This window comes from Myotis daubentonii, chromosome 1, assembly GCF_963259705.1.
Source record: "Myotis daubentonii chromosome 1, mMyoDau2.1, whole genome shotgun sequence".
Lineage (NCBI taxonomy): Eukaryota > Metazoa > Chordata > Mammalia > Chiroptera > Vespertilionidae > Myotis > Myotis daubentonii.
This window is the reverse complement of record NC_081840.1, coordinates 131,197,223-131,212,520: the sequence shown is the minus strand read 5'-3', so window position 1 is coordinate 131,212,520 and position 15,298 is coordinate 131,197,223. Positions and strand designations below refer to the sequence as shown.

The window sequence follows — 15,298 nt, the reverse complement described above, 5'->3', positions numbered from 1 at the left end:
GCGGGCCCTCCTGGGCTGGAGGCCTCTGCGGTGACACCCCGCGGGTGCCCCATGCGACGCCCACTCGAGTCCTGGTCTGATTTCTTCCTTCCGTGCTTTCTCCCCAGCAATGTCCTCACTCACCTGGCGGGGCCCCAGCGCCCGGCCCCCACGCAGCCCGCTGCCTGGGGGTGGTCGCCCCATTGTGTCTCTCAGGCCTCGGGGAGCGGTTGGCCGGGCTGGGGTTGGTGTCCTCAGTCTTCTTTTAAGGGTTTTCATCTGAGTGAATCAGCCTCACCAGAATAATCCACCTTTTGAGTAATTCAAAATTAACCGAATTCATTACATTTGCAAAATCCCTTTACAGTTGCACATTCTAATGGCTAGGGGCCAATCGCAGATCCTGCCCACACTCAAGGGAAAAGAATTGTAAAGGGTGAGACACCAAAAGGCAGATATGATGAGGTCATCCTCTTCTGAGTCTGTCTGCTACAATTATGTGAAGTTCCCTGAGCCTTGCCATGAATGAATGGTGAATTTTACTGGATGCTTATTTTGCATCTATTAATTGTTTTCTAACTTTGTTAATGTGGGCCCTGGCCAGATAGCTCAGTTGGTCAGAAGGTTGTGTTGAGTGTTTCCTTCCACGTCCTGCGTGGAGTAGGGTTCGGTACCTGAAAGAGGAGCCGCACAACAAATGAGAGAAAAAAACACGAGATAATTTTGCAATATTGGAGGACCAGGCGGGCAAATCCAACTCCAGGAGAGGGACTTCCACCCATGCTCAGGCTGCTCCAATCTTTTATTGATCTGGAGTAGCCCTTAGGCAGGCAACCCCCCATTAACAGGCAGACTAGCCCATCAGCAAGGATTTACATAATAATAAGTGGGGGAGTAGTTTCAGCTACCACTGTCTGGACTAACAGAGGTGGCGCCTAGCTCCGAACTTTGCTAGGGCTTCAAAGGCACCCAGCCTTTGGGGGTTTTCCGGGAGTTCTCTGTCTATGCTTATCAGATAGTGAAGGCAATAAACAGTTTCCCACAGGTTGTGCGTTTGATCCTTGGTCAGGGCACATGCAAGACTCAACCAATAAATAAGTGGAACAACTAATCAATGTTGTGGTTTATTTTTCCCGCTTTCTCTCTCTCTCCCATTCTCTCTCTAAAATCAATCTTTAAAAATGTGTCCATGTGAATTACATTATTTGCTCTTGTTAAACCAACCTTGTGTTTCTCAGATAAACTGACCTTGGTTATGATATTTTTGTTGTTGGTTTGTTTTATACATTGCTACTTTTTCCTCTTTGTTCATGGATAATGATAATACAAGGAAGTTTAAATACTTTATCTCCATTTATACTTCTCCAAACTTATGTGTATTGCATTATGTTTGAATTCTGTCTTTTCTTTTTAATACATTTTTATTGATTTCTGGGAGGAAGGAAGAGGGAGAGTTAGAAGCATCATGATGAGAGAGAATCACTGATGGGCTGCCTCCTGCACGCCCCCTACTGGGGATTGAGCCCTCAACCCGGGGCATGTACCCTTGACTGGACTTGAGCCCAGGACCCTTCAGTCCTTAGGCTGATGCTCTATCCACTGAGCAAAACCAACTACGGCTTATTTTTTTTATTGTATTTATTTAGATACACTTTAGTCCTCGTCCCAGGATAAACATTGATTTTAGAGAGGGGGAAGAGAGATAGATGATAGATAGATGATAGGTAGGTAGATAGACAGATAGGTTGATAGATACCTTTTGGTACATAGGACAATGCTCCAACCATCCCAGCCACACCAGCCAGGGCTAATTTTGTCTTATATTTTTTAATAACACTAGACATGGTCAGCGAGGGGGGCTCCGCAGCTGCCGCCCCTGCTTCTGAGGAGCCCAGGTGCGGGCCGGGAACCCGAGGCCCCTGGACAGCAGTGGGCGCCCCTGGAGCGGCCCCTGCCCTCCACAGGAACTGAAAAGGGAGGGCCTAGGGCGCGATGGGGGTTCCGGGTGGGGCTTTTTGTGGCCAACACTACAAGGGCTGGTGCTGCTGGGCCCTTGCTGCTCCTGGCGGTGCTACACCTCTGGCTGCAGCTGCCCTTCGCCCCTCTCCCCGCAGATTCATGGGCCCCATTTCCGCAGGGGAATCTAGTCACTGTGATGTGGTCCTTGAGTGCTGTCAGCCAGCAATAGCCATGAACTTGGGAATGCGATGGGAAGCGCCTGGCGGAGACTTTCAGTACTGCGGCCGCACTAAGGCCCTGGGGCCTGAAGTTCAAAGCCAGCTCCTGGCTGCCAGGTGCCCTTGGAGGACCAGGGACCTACCCTGCAGCTGCTCCACATCTCAGACCCAGTTTGAATCAGGACAGTGAGGCTTCCGTTTCCTGGGACCCTCCTGCAGGCTTCTCCGAGGACCGAGTCCTCAGCGGGAGCTGTGGGGTCCCCACCCCATCGTGAGTGCCAGGCAGGGTGGAAAGGGCCAGACCTGTGGGCTTCCCAGGACCATCCCCGCCCCGCTGTCCCCAGCAGGGCAGGGGGCGGCCTCTTCCTCGCTGCTTTAGTCCTGAGCTGGGTGCGCAGGTGAACAGGCCGCCTCAGCAGGGAGCTCCGAAGGCACCTGGCGGGGCGGGGGTGAGAGCCAAGACCTCCTGGCCAGAGACCCACTGCGCAGGGCGGGGCCGGGGCGGGTCCTCAGAGCCTCCAGGGGGGGAGGCGTGGCCGCAGAACATCCCGGGAGGTGCAGGGCTTGGCAGGCAGGTCCAGATGGATGCAGGAAGGGGTCTCACAGAGCCCTCTGTCCCTGGGAGACGTGCTGATCCCCTCAGGGGTCCCCCACAGGAAGGTGCTCCCTGAGGAGGAGAGCCGCCTCCACCAGGACACTGTCTCCGCGGGTGTCGCCCACACTCATCGGAACGTCCCTGCAGAGCTGTGGAGCCTCTATACTAGTAAACAGCGTGGAGACACCAGCTTTGATTTGTGGCTGAAGACAGAGGACGGCTGTTCCCTGGACCTAGAAGCCGTGGGTCAGAGAATCCGCACAGGACCCTGGAGGCCCGAATGTTTGGTGGGGAAACTCCAGGCTGAATGGGGTGGACCGGACTGGAATGTGGCAGGAGCTGGAGGACTCCAGCCCTGCTCACCGGCTTCTGCATGTGGGGGGGGGGGGGGGGGGGAGGTGTCTCCAGGGACATCATCCACTGGCTGGCCAGCAGGGCAGGGGCTAAAGACGCACCAGGGTGAAGAGTCAGCTGGGAATAAGGATGGTGGCCATCGGACCAAAAAGGTTCTAGGACAGCCTGTGGCTGTGAGAGAAGACATGAGAAACAGGGATGCTGTCCTCCCCTTCATGTTCACAGGAGCTCATGGACCCGTGGGGACTCAGGGAATTGCAGGGACCCTTGTCAGTGTGAGGCCAGATTAGGGTGACTCTAAGGCAGTGGTTCTCAACCTTCCTAATGCCGCCACCCTTTAATACAGTTCCTCATGTTGTGGTGACCCCCTATTTCATTGTTACAAATTGAACATAATTAAAGCATAGTGATTAATCACAAAAACAATATGTAATTATATATGTGTTTTCTGATGGTCTTAGGTGACCCCCAAAGGGATCGCGACCCACAGGTTGAGAACCGCTGGTCTAGAGACAAACAGTAGCAGGTGATCACTGCTGATGTCTCTGTGATCCTTTGTGCAGACTCTGGAGTGAGGTCCAGCAGCTCTCTCAGCAGCACAGTCAGATGTAGGTAAAAAGTCTATTCCTCAATCATAAATTATTATAACCACTGTGAAAGTTAGCACCGACAAAGATGTATGCTCTTTATAATATTTACATGTTGGGATATTAATACTTATAATATTGTGGTAAAATATCCATTTTGCATTTTCTGATGTCCTTAAGAAAATGCTATTATGCATTCTCTTGTATAGAATTAGAGAAAGTTCTAAATACCCATGCACATTTTGATACAAGGAAAAATCATTACCCCAGGATAAATGCCCATTGCCGTGGTAGCCCCATTAGGAAGTGGGCAAGAAGAGCGGACGTGCATGCCTCACAAGACGAGGACCGACAGACAATCACATACAAACACCCTTCAACTTCTGCAGGGCCTGCAATATAAAAACAGACATTCTAAAACAATTTGCTAAAGACACACAGAGAAAATGGCATTAATTACTTTTTCTTCAGTATTCAGACCATGTCTGGATCATCATGAAGTTTCCAGGTGATGCGTTTTATTCCACAAACATTTCAGTGTTTTAGAGGTAGCTAAATTAGTCTTCATAGCAACCCTATGATATCGGTAATATTATTACCACCATTTTTTAGATGTGTTCATCTGAAAACGCACAAGTTCAAGTGATTTGCCCAAGATCATGAAATTGGTGAGTGGTAGATCTAGGTTTGAATCCAGGAAGGCAGCTCATACTAGTAATCTCCACAGCGGTTTAACCTTCTCAGTGTTGGCTTTATGTATAATCTGTGGCCCCAGCATGAACCCAGGTTAAAGACTTTCATCCCTAAGAATATTCATTCTATATTCAAAGACATACATGAGTAAAAGCATTTTAGAAAAGCATACTTGTGGCTCATTCTATATACCAGGCAGTTTCCTAAGCCAGTATAGTTAACTCTGAACACCTCACCTGTAGAGGGTTTTGTACATAAAAAATATGATGTTTCTCTCATGCTCATTACTTATCACTATGGCCTATATCTCTGTCAGAGAAAGGGAGGGGCTTTATTCTTGGTGCTGTCCCCAAACAGGCAGTAACTCCACCTTCTCCAAGAAAGAGTATGAGGACATCTTCTGGGGACAGTCCTGCATGAAATAAATTGTGTTGTCTTTTTGAGAATGCCATGCAAAGTGTCCACATCCATTTCCTAAAGTTCAGTGATTCTAAATACTTGAGACGTTGCAAGAATAAAATTCCTAGTCAACTGTTAGACATTTACAACTTCAGTACCTTTGAATCAAGCCCAAGGCCAGCATGAACCAATATGATAGACAGGGCTATGCTTCTCAAAGCAGAGGACCACTTGTGCTTGATCTGTACATTATCACTAATGACAGGGATATTTTTGTGAGAAACCCAGCAAGCAGCATGCATGGGATGGAGAAGTCAAACAACCCTTTAGATAGTTTTCAAATACAGAAAACACTTTTCGGCACCGTGGATGTGAGAGAGACTACTCTGTAATCTCAGGAACCACTTCCTTTATGCTTAGCCCTCAGATACAATTACATTAAACTTTACTTTAAAATTAATATAATAAAGGAGCAAAGAAAAAGCTTTAGTATGCTGATTAAAAGGACAGATTAGAAAAATTATTGGAATAAATGAAATTGAAAGAGAGAAATAGGAGGCAGTATTAGAAAGTGTGATCAAATATTAAATGTTTTAATAAAATGCCTAATTCAGTCATCTCTTTATGTGCAACTAGCAAACAGTTCCTGAAATTATTTGCATGAAATAAATTCCGTTGTCTCAGATTACCTGAAATAAATATAAACACCTATATGGACTCTATTTTACCTTCAAACCAGATGATTTAATAAAAAGACATAACCTACTTTACAAAGGCTTAAACCTTTGTGAGTGATGGTGAATTGGATATCGCTCTATCATGTCAGCTGGTGCCTCTTTTCGTCAGTCATTAAACACGTACCACTGCCTTCAGTATCTGAGACACTGTAGTACAACCATGTCAAACTCATGGCCCGTGGGCTGCATGCAGCCCACAATGAATATTTTCGTGGCCCAGCCAATGTAACGGTATGTAAGAAACATTTTAATAAAAATGTTGTAGCTTAATTTTTACAATATCCTGTTATACATAATTATTAATAACGAACTACAATGTTTGCTAATGACTGATTACTATAACCGTGGTGCATTCATTTCCCGTACCCGCCTTACATGCAGGCACACCATTTCTCTCCACCAATACCAGCAGTGGATATTTTAGCAGCCGATTGCCACGTCATTAGTCTTGTAATGACTTGTTTGGTGTGCACAACAGGAAATATTTCACTTCAGAGAACAAGAAAAATAAGTTTATTTGCATTATGCCTATTAATTTGTGCAGTTATTGTCTGGTAAGTTAATGTTCAAGAAAAATATTAATTTTTATTAAAATGTTCTATTATTTTATGTTAACAATTTCTCATTTATTTCAGCCCTTTGTATTCAACATGTCTCTATCAAAATAAACCTACGTTTCTATGAAAATTAAAGCTTTTGTTTTTTTGTGGCCCACATAAACTTAAACCTTGTTTATTTGGCCTTTGTTAACCTTTGAGTTTGACATGCTTGCTGTAGTAGGTATTTGAGATAATGAACAAGGACTCAGTACTGCTTTCAGCCTGTTGGGGAGCGAGATGAACTGACAGTCTCAATGTTATGCAAGCATCAGTATGAACTGAGACAGGAGATGTGAGTCCCACAGGTCCGAAGAAGGGAAAGGGGAGAAAGGCAGGGATAGGAGAGTGAGACGTTTATGGAAGACACAGAAGGGTCCTCCAAGGTAGGAAGAGAAAGTGGGACACATTCTGAGACCAAGTAGTTGAGTGTGACTGAGGAAGCTGAATTGTGAGTGAATGCTGCCGTTGTTGACGGCACGTCCACACCACGGGAAAGATTTCTCCGTCAGACACTGTGAGGCTCCTGCCCTTCACCCTTCTCCATCAGTACCCTCTTCCCACCACGTCCTGAGAAGCACCATTCATTAAATGACTAAACAAATTTAGTAAGGTTGAGGCCTTCTGTATGTAAGCTACTAGAATAGACATAAATTGGGAACAGCTTTTCTCAGGGAGGCGCCCACAGGTCCGGGACGGAGTGGTAGAAGGTCCGAGGCCTTCTTGGCAGAAGCGCTCCTGCTTCAAGGCAGCAGCGCCTGGGCCCAGTGGGCCTCGGCCACCCTTGCTGAGCCAGGCATCCCAGGCAGGGAATGGGAGCAGGACAGTGGCAAGGAGGCCAGGGAAAGGGAGGCCGCAAACACCTGGCCAGGGCTGAGCCCTGGGCTGGGGGTTAATGCCCCCTCCTGAACAGAGCTATAAGAAGGGAAGGAGGGAGGGAAGGACTTTATAAAGGAGTCAGTAGAGAGCAGAGTTAAAGAAGGAAAGAAGATGTGGGAGTGAACCGTAGGAGCTATAATGAAAATCAAGTGTAGTTCTGTACTGGGGACAGATTTTAAAAGTAGGCGTCAGAAAATAAAAAAGATAAATGATAGTGAATAATTAGGCAGGTAGATAGATATTAAAACAGTGGAAGTAAGTAGAGAAGAATGTATGGAAAAGGTAGGATGAGAGAGAAAGAGAGAAAGAAGAAGTTTAAAGGGAAGCCTGTAGAGCTTAAAAGGAGACTGGGAAGAGGGAAGAAGTGGGGGAGGGAGCAAAGCAGGTCCGAGGGAGAAAATGAAGAAAAAATTAAGGTGGGAAGGAAGGAAAAGGGGAGGGAGGAAACGGGTAAAGATAAAGGAAAGAAGGAATGTGGGGAGGGAGGATGGGTAGGAGAATGATGGGAAGAATGATGATGGAACAGAAGTAGGAAATAAGGAGGAAAGAAAAGTTTATAAATGATGAGTCAGTAGAGAAAAGTATACATAAAGGAGAGAGAAAAATTGTGTGAGAGGGAGAAGCCAATAAGGAAGTCAAATACAATTGTGTGTGAAGGGGATAAGATTTAAAAAAAAAAAAAAGTTAATAGGGATGACCAGGCTGGCAGGGGAGGGCAGTTAGGGGGATCAGGCAGGCAGCAGAGTGGTTAGAGCAGACAGGCGGGTGAGCAGTTAGGAGCCAGAGGTCCCGGATTGTGAGAGGGATATCCAACTGGCAGTTGGATATCTCCTGAGGGCTCCCAGATGGGAGAGGGTGCAGGTCAAGCTGAGGGACCCTGCCACCCCCATGCATGAATTTCATGCACTGGGCCTCTAGTAATCTTATAAAATCTCAAAAATATCTTATGGAAGGAGGACTTTTTATTCTCCAAATGAGTGTGAAAACAATTTCCCTGGGACCACATTTTCTTTGTCAGAGGTCTGGGGGATGTGGCCACCTGCTTGTGATATGGCAGGTGTCCCCTTGTTTCTAAGCATAAAGGAAACTCTGCCTTGGTTGTGGAGGAAAGAATGCCTTCTTTCATAAGGTGTGTTCTTTTTTTCCCTTAATTTGTATTATAGAAAGTTTTGTAAATATACAAGAATTATCAACAAGAGGCCAATTTTATTTCAAATACTCCCAAGTTATTTAGAAGCAAATCCTTATTGAAATAAATTAGCAAAGAAGTTGCTCACACCACTGATGAGTGAGTACTAGCATCACCAGAAATATCAGTTGATATTTTCATTTGTTTATATAAATGAGTAAGAACAAAATATGTGTTGGAATCTCACTTGTTTGTCAAAGATGTGAGTGACTTACAAGACATCAAGTCTTGGTTTGTAGCATATGCTGATTTCTGTCTTACAAATAATTCCATCCTGGGCCATGTTAAGCTATGAGCATGATGTCACTGAATGTGGAGTTGAAAGAAATGGGCGGTGTCACACCATTGCATAATATTTCTATAATCTCAAGAGCAGTGATAAGGAGAAATGTAGTAAAAGACTTAGGGTAAGATTTATGGTCAGTTTTAAGTATTTATTGCTCTTGTTTACAATGCAGGTTAGTTAACTCTAAGTATTTATAATTTAATTTTTTGAAATCACCATTTTTCACAACGGGCTCACAAAATTCCTCAAAATTTAATTTTCAGTGTTTAGCACCAGCACAGAAAATACAGAAATAGTTTATTCCTTTATTCCCAATCTACTATTCTTAAAACAGGATTTACACTGAAGAAGACAGGAAGTGTTTAGCACTTACTAAGAAGAGGACACAGTGGAGGTAAGGTAGGTAACTTGATGAGCCCCAAAAGTTTGCCTCCGATGACGGCACAGTACAAAAGGATTATCATCCCAAACAGGTTTCCTCCAGGAAGACATTTTCTGCCAGTGATTGACCAAACTACAGCCACAGGAGAACCACCATGGAAACTGAAATAAACTAGGAAAACGAGTTTTTATCAATAAGTTGTTATATGCAGGTTTAAATATAACCTAAATTAAAAAAAAATATTGAATATGTACACAAGTACTTTTAACCATGTGTAAGTTTAAGGACATAATTACTATGAGCAATCAGGGAATTACCAGCATCTGAGGAAACCGACTGTTACCCCAGCTTTGAATCCACCTAAGTGCCCCCCTCCGAGTCCCATCCCCAGTTCCTCACACACTGCCAGAAGGAACTACTGTCTTAAATTTTTTTGCCATTTTCTTTATAATTTTACCATAAATATCTCAGGAGTTAATATTAAAAAGAGAATCACTATCTTTACCTTCTTCACAGGAACATGAGAACACTGGGACAATCAATCACACGCCAGTATTTTAGTTCTGCCTAGAAGTAGACATTATTATTGTTTCTTTTCTGCAATGTTTGTTTAGAATTACCCACATACTTACCTATTTTTAAAAATATATTTTTATTGATATCAGAAAAGGAGGGAGAGGGAGATAGAGATAGAAACATCAAAGATGAGAGAGAATCATTGATTGGCTGCTTCCTGCATGGCCCCCACTGGAGATCGAGCCCGCAACCCAGGCATGTGTCCTGACTGAGAAATCGAACCATGATCTTCTGGTTCATAGGTCAATGCTCAACCACTGACCCACACCGGGCAGGCCTTACCTATTTTTTTTTTTTAATCATCATTCATTATGGCATCTCACATCTTTCACCGGAGACAATAGTTGCCTGAAGTGTTTTTAGTAGAGGCATATCTTAGAATGTGAAATACTTTTCCCTGTTTGAAACTTTGTGTTCTATAAAACTATGCACTGAAAATAGAAAGGCTCATGGGAAAACAGCTGGCCAGACCACGCTCAACTCAAAACTTGTGAGCAAAGCACTAACAAAAATAGGAACCACCCTGACATAAAAGTGCCAGCCCAGTCAGATCTCCACTGGCATTTGTCTCTCCCGCCTCCAGGCTCTTCTCTGCAGACTTAAGCCCTAGAGCCACACTTCCTGTTGCAAGATGGAGAATCTTGAGGGCTTTGCTTTAAATAGAGAGGAGTTCCATCTAAATCTGCAGTCTTCTCCATCAATCAAATGTTGTTTTAATCTTTTAATTTTTTAAATGGCCCTCACCGGTTTGGCTCAGTGGATAGAGCATCGGCCTGTGGACTCAAGGGTCCCAGGTTCAATTCCAGTCAAGGGCATGTACCTTGGTTGTGGCACATCCCCAGTGGGGAGTGTGCAGGAGGCAACTGATCGATGTTTCTCTCTCATCGATGTTTCTAACTCTCTATCCCTCTCCCTTCCTCTCTGTAAAAAATCAATAAAATATATTTAAATAAAAACTTTTAAATGTACCTCCAGGCCCTGGTCAGTGTGGATCAGTAGTTAGAGTGTCCTCCCACGCACCAAAGGGTCATGGGTTCGATTCCAGGTGAGGGCACATACACAGGTTGTGAATTCCATCCCTGTTGGATTGCTTGGGCCAATGATCGATGTTTCTCTTTCTCTCTCCCTCTCCCTTCCTCTCTCTCTAGAGTCAATGAAAAAAACATATTCTTAGAGGAGGACTTAAAGAGAAAAATAAATGCTGATTTGGTTCAGTGGATAGTGTTTCTGTGGGCGGGCCGAAGGGTACAGGGTTGGACTGAGATCAATGGCATGTAACCTGGTTGCAGGCTCAATCCGGGGCCCTGGTTGGGGATTCACCAAGAGGCAACCAATAGATGCCTCTCACATTAGTTTCTGTCTTTCACCCACCCTTCCACTCTCTGTTAAAAAAAAAAAATCAATGCAAAGATATCCAGGTGAGGATTAACTAAAACAAACAAATGAACACCCATCCTCAGTGTGACTATTGAAGGAGCATATGAAGTATTTGTTGAATGAATGAGAAGGGATTGTACTTCGCTTTCTGTTTTAGCAACCCTGCAAGCCAGAGGGTTTATTTTTTATCTTAATTTTTATTGATTGATTATTTTAGAGAGAGGAAGGGAGCTAGAGAAACACTGGTGTGTTGTTCCACTTATTATGCTTTCTTTGGTTGTTTCTTGTCTGTGCCCTGACCAGGGATCCAACCCGCAACATTGCTGTATCAGGAGGAGTTTCTAACCCGCTGCGCTGCATGCTGTCAGGGCCCCTCAACAAAACCCCTCTGGTGTGCCCTAGCCCCTGTTGTCGGTCGAAGCTCCTCTGCCACGGCAAAGGTTTGGGTTCCATTCTGTCAGGGCACCTAGTTAGGTTTCAAGTTTGATTCCCGGTCGGGGCTAACTGCTGCTCAGGAAGTGACTGAGGATCATTGAGGTCCAAGTGCTCTCATCATTTGGTGGGGAGCTGGGGTTCCATTGCTGACATGGCTGACTCCAATCCCCACCACCCCTGGTCCTCCATCAAGGATGAGTCCCAACTATGGCAGCTGCGTGGCCTCCACCAGCATACACATCCACATGAGTAGGTTGCCCTCTCCATGGCTCTCCAGGCCTGGCTGCTGCATAGTCTCCCTGGGAGGTGGATTTCTGGGGTTCCCAGGGAGAGCGCCCTCCACGCTGGACTCCCAGGGAGAGCGGGGTCCTAGAGGGAAAGCACTTCGCTCTGCCTCCCTTTGGGGCTCCTGGGCTGGAGTGGAGCACCCATCCTGTGCAGGGCTCAGAGGGGAGAGCCACCCCAGGGAGGCCTCCTAGCTGGGTGCTGAGAAAACAAAATTGGAGGCCTTCCTCCTTGAACCCTGTCATCTTCAGTATAGAGAGGGACAGATGAAAGCCTCAGCAGCCTCACTGGGGCACTTTTAAAAGTAGTTATTTTGTGTGTGTGTGTGTGAAAATAAGTTTATTGTGTAATCAATATTGTGTAATCATTGTGCTTTATTGTGTAATCATTGTGATTACACAATAACCTGCATTGAGTTATCTGCTGGGATGTTTGTGCTTTAGGGCATGTGAACACATTTTATTTGATTTGATGTAGCCCCAGGTCCCCGGCCCTCGTGCAGCAGGCAGCCGTGCCCACACACTCCTGCCAGTTGTTACCCATGAGGGCGTCCTGGACTAATTTGCATATTCCTCTATTATATATTTATATCTATATCTATATATATATATAGATATATAGATATATATATATAAAATAATGGAATATATATATATATATATATATATATATATATATATATATATATTCCATTTTTCTTCTTTTACTTTTCTCTCATACCATTTTTTCTCTCTTCAATATCATTTGTGCTCTCTTTTCTCTCACCTGATTCTCTTTTCTCTGGTGGTCACTTATATTGGGGTTAGTGTGAGTACATTCATGTTTTGTCCTCTTTGTGTCGTGTCTTCTAAAGGTGAAATTTAGGCTGCTTGGCCAATGTGCTAGAGAGCGAGCCACATAACCAGACACCCAGAGAGGAGACTATATCCATAAATGGGTCAATAACACTCCAGATTCAACTACAGAGACAGGAAGAAGGCGGCAGTGAGGGAGAGAACATGAGTGAGTGAGGGAGCAGAGGAGGAGTGTGTGGTCATGTGGGATGTGCGTGTGTGTGTGTGACTGAGACAGTTAGATCCCACAGGACCTTTGCGGGGAAGATAACCAGGCTCGCCTAACCAGGCAGCCTCTGCTACTGTTGCAGGCCGTCCCGGAGTGGCCAGCTCTTCCTCAGAGGCCTCACCATTTTGAAGGCAAGAGCTGCTGTGACTGGGAGCCCAGCCTCACCTCCACCAGGGTACCCTCAGATAATACCCAGAACTCTACAGCCATCCCTGCTGGGGACCTGCTGCCTTGGCTGCACTCCCACGATCAATGAGACTCTAGCCACCTTAGGCACAGGCTCCTGTGAGTTCTGAAGTGCGCTCCGCTCTGACTGGCCCTATTGCTTTAGCCCAGGGCACTGAGACCATGCGAGCAGCAGACACATAGGCAGCCCACTCCCATCCAAGGAGCAGCAGCCCCATAACCGGCTGGCCCCAGCTGAGGAACAGCAGCCTCACACGGCCTGCCCCCATCCAAGGAGCAGCAGCCGTGCGAGTGGCCCACCCCCCTGTCTAAGGAGCGGCAGCCAAGTGCACAGCCTGTCTCTACCCAAGGAGCAGCCCACCCAGATCCAAGGGGAAGCCCGCCCCCACCCCTGCCTAAGGAGCAGCAGCTGTATGAGCAGCCCGCCCTTGATCAAAGAGCAGCAGTTGCATTCAGCCTGCACCCATCTGAGGAGCAGTAGGTGTGTGAGCAGCCCACCCCTGTCCAAGGAGTAGCAGCCTTGCACACAGCTCACCCACGTTCAAGGAGCAGCAGCCTTGCAAGCAGCCTGCCCCTATCCGAGGAGCAGCAGTCACTCAAACAGCCTGTCCCTGTCCAAGGAGTAGCAGCTGCAAAAGTAGCCTATCCTTGTCCGAGGAGCAGCAGCTCTATGAGCAGCCCATACCTGTTCTAGGAGTAGCAGCTGCATGAGCATCCCTCCCCATTCAAGGAGAAGCAGCTGCCTGAGCAGCCTGCCCTGGTCTGAGAAGCAGCAGCTGCACAAGCAGCCTGCACACATCTGAGGAGCAGCAGCCCTGTGCAGCCTGCCTCCAACCAAAGAGCAGCAGCCGCATGAAGCCCGCGCCCATCAAAGGAGCAGCAGCCTCGCGAGCACCCCAGCCCCGTACCAGCAGCAGCAGCCCTGCAAGCACTCGGCCCCTCTCCAAGGAGCAGTGGCCTCACGAGCAGCCCACAACTGTCTGAGGAACAGCAGCCACACAGAGCCCGCCCCCGTCCCAGGAGCAGCAGCCACACAAGCACCCTGCCCCAGTCTGAGGAGCAACAGTCCTGTGAGCAACCCGCCCCCATCCGTGGAGCAGCAGCTGCATGAGAAGCCCACCTCCATCTGAGGAGGAGCAGCCATGCACAGCCTTCCCCCGTCGTAGGAGCAGTAGCCCCGTGAGCATCCTTCCCCCGTCTGAGGAGCAACAGCCTTGTGAGTACCCCACCCCTGTCCAAGGAGCAGCAGCTGCATGAGCAGCATCCCCCCACCATGCAGAGAAACCACCACTGCTGGAAACAGCACCAATCAAGAGAGCCACTGCCAACTGAGGAGCAGCTGCTACCTGAGGAGCCACTGCCAACCAAGGAGCAGCCCCTGCACAACTCAACACCTAGGTCCTTCAGTGAGAACAAAAATGGATAGACAAAGAAACCCCCAAAGGAAAGAAAATGAGATTCTTCAGAAAAGCACATAAGTGAAACAGAGGCATGCAATATGTCACATAAAGAATTCAGAATAAGGGTCATACAGTTCATAAACCAGATGGATGAAAAAATAAACAACTTATGTAAGAATCAGGAAGAAATAAAGAATGATATAGCTGCAATAAAAAACACCATGGAAAGTTTCAACAGTAGACTAGGAGAAGCGGAGGTCCGAATTAGCAAATTAGAAGACAAGGAAGCAAAACACACACAAACTGAACTACAGTTGGAGAAAAAAATTAAAAGACATGAGGAGAGCCTAAGGGAGCTTTGGGGCAACATGAAACGAAGCAACATACAAATAACAAGCATGCCAGAACGACAGGAAGAGGGACATGGGTTAGAAAACCAAATTGAAGAAATAATATCAGAAAACTTCCCTGATATGGGGAAGAAAAAAAGTCACACAAGCACAGAGTGTCCCAAACAAGATGAACCCAAAAAGACCCACACCAAGACACATCAGAATTATGATAGCAAATATTTGGGACAAAGAGAGAATCTTAAAGACTGCAAGAGAGAGACAGAAAGTCACATACAAGGGATCTCCTATTAGATTATTAAATGACTTCTCAACAGAAATACATAAGGCCAGCAAAGAATGGAAGGAAATTTACAAAGTGATGCAAAGCAAGGGAATGAATCCAAGAATACTCTAACCCGCAAGGCTATCATTCAAAATTGAAGGGGAAATAAGGAGTTTCACAGACAAAAAAAAGGCTAAGGGAGTTTATCACTACCAAGCCAGCAATGCAAGAAATGCTAAAGGGACTGGTGTAAAAAGAAGAAATAAAAAGGAAAGAAGGAACATAGGCACAAAAATAAAATTGGCTACAAACAAGTACCTATCAATAAACCTTTAAAAGTAAACTGACTAAATGCTCCAATCAAAAGACACTGAGTGGCTAAATGGATAAAAAAAAAATATGACCCATATATTTGCTGTCTACAAGAGACCCACCTCAGAATAAGGGACTCACATAGACTGAAAGTGAAGGGATGGAAAAATATTTTTCTGGTAAATCAAAATGGAAAA

At 46.0% G+C, this 15,298-nt stretch overlaps 1 pseudogene; it reads left to right on the top strand.

Annotated features, from left to right (window-relative positions):
* Positions 1-1,821: 1,821 nt before the first annotated feature.
* Positions 1,822-3,400, top strand: LOC132234805 (UDP-GalNAc:beta-1,3-N-acetylgalactosaminyltransferase 2-like; annotated as a pseudogene).
* The last annotated feature ends 11,898 nt before the right edge of the window (positions 3,401-15,298 follow it).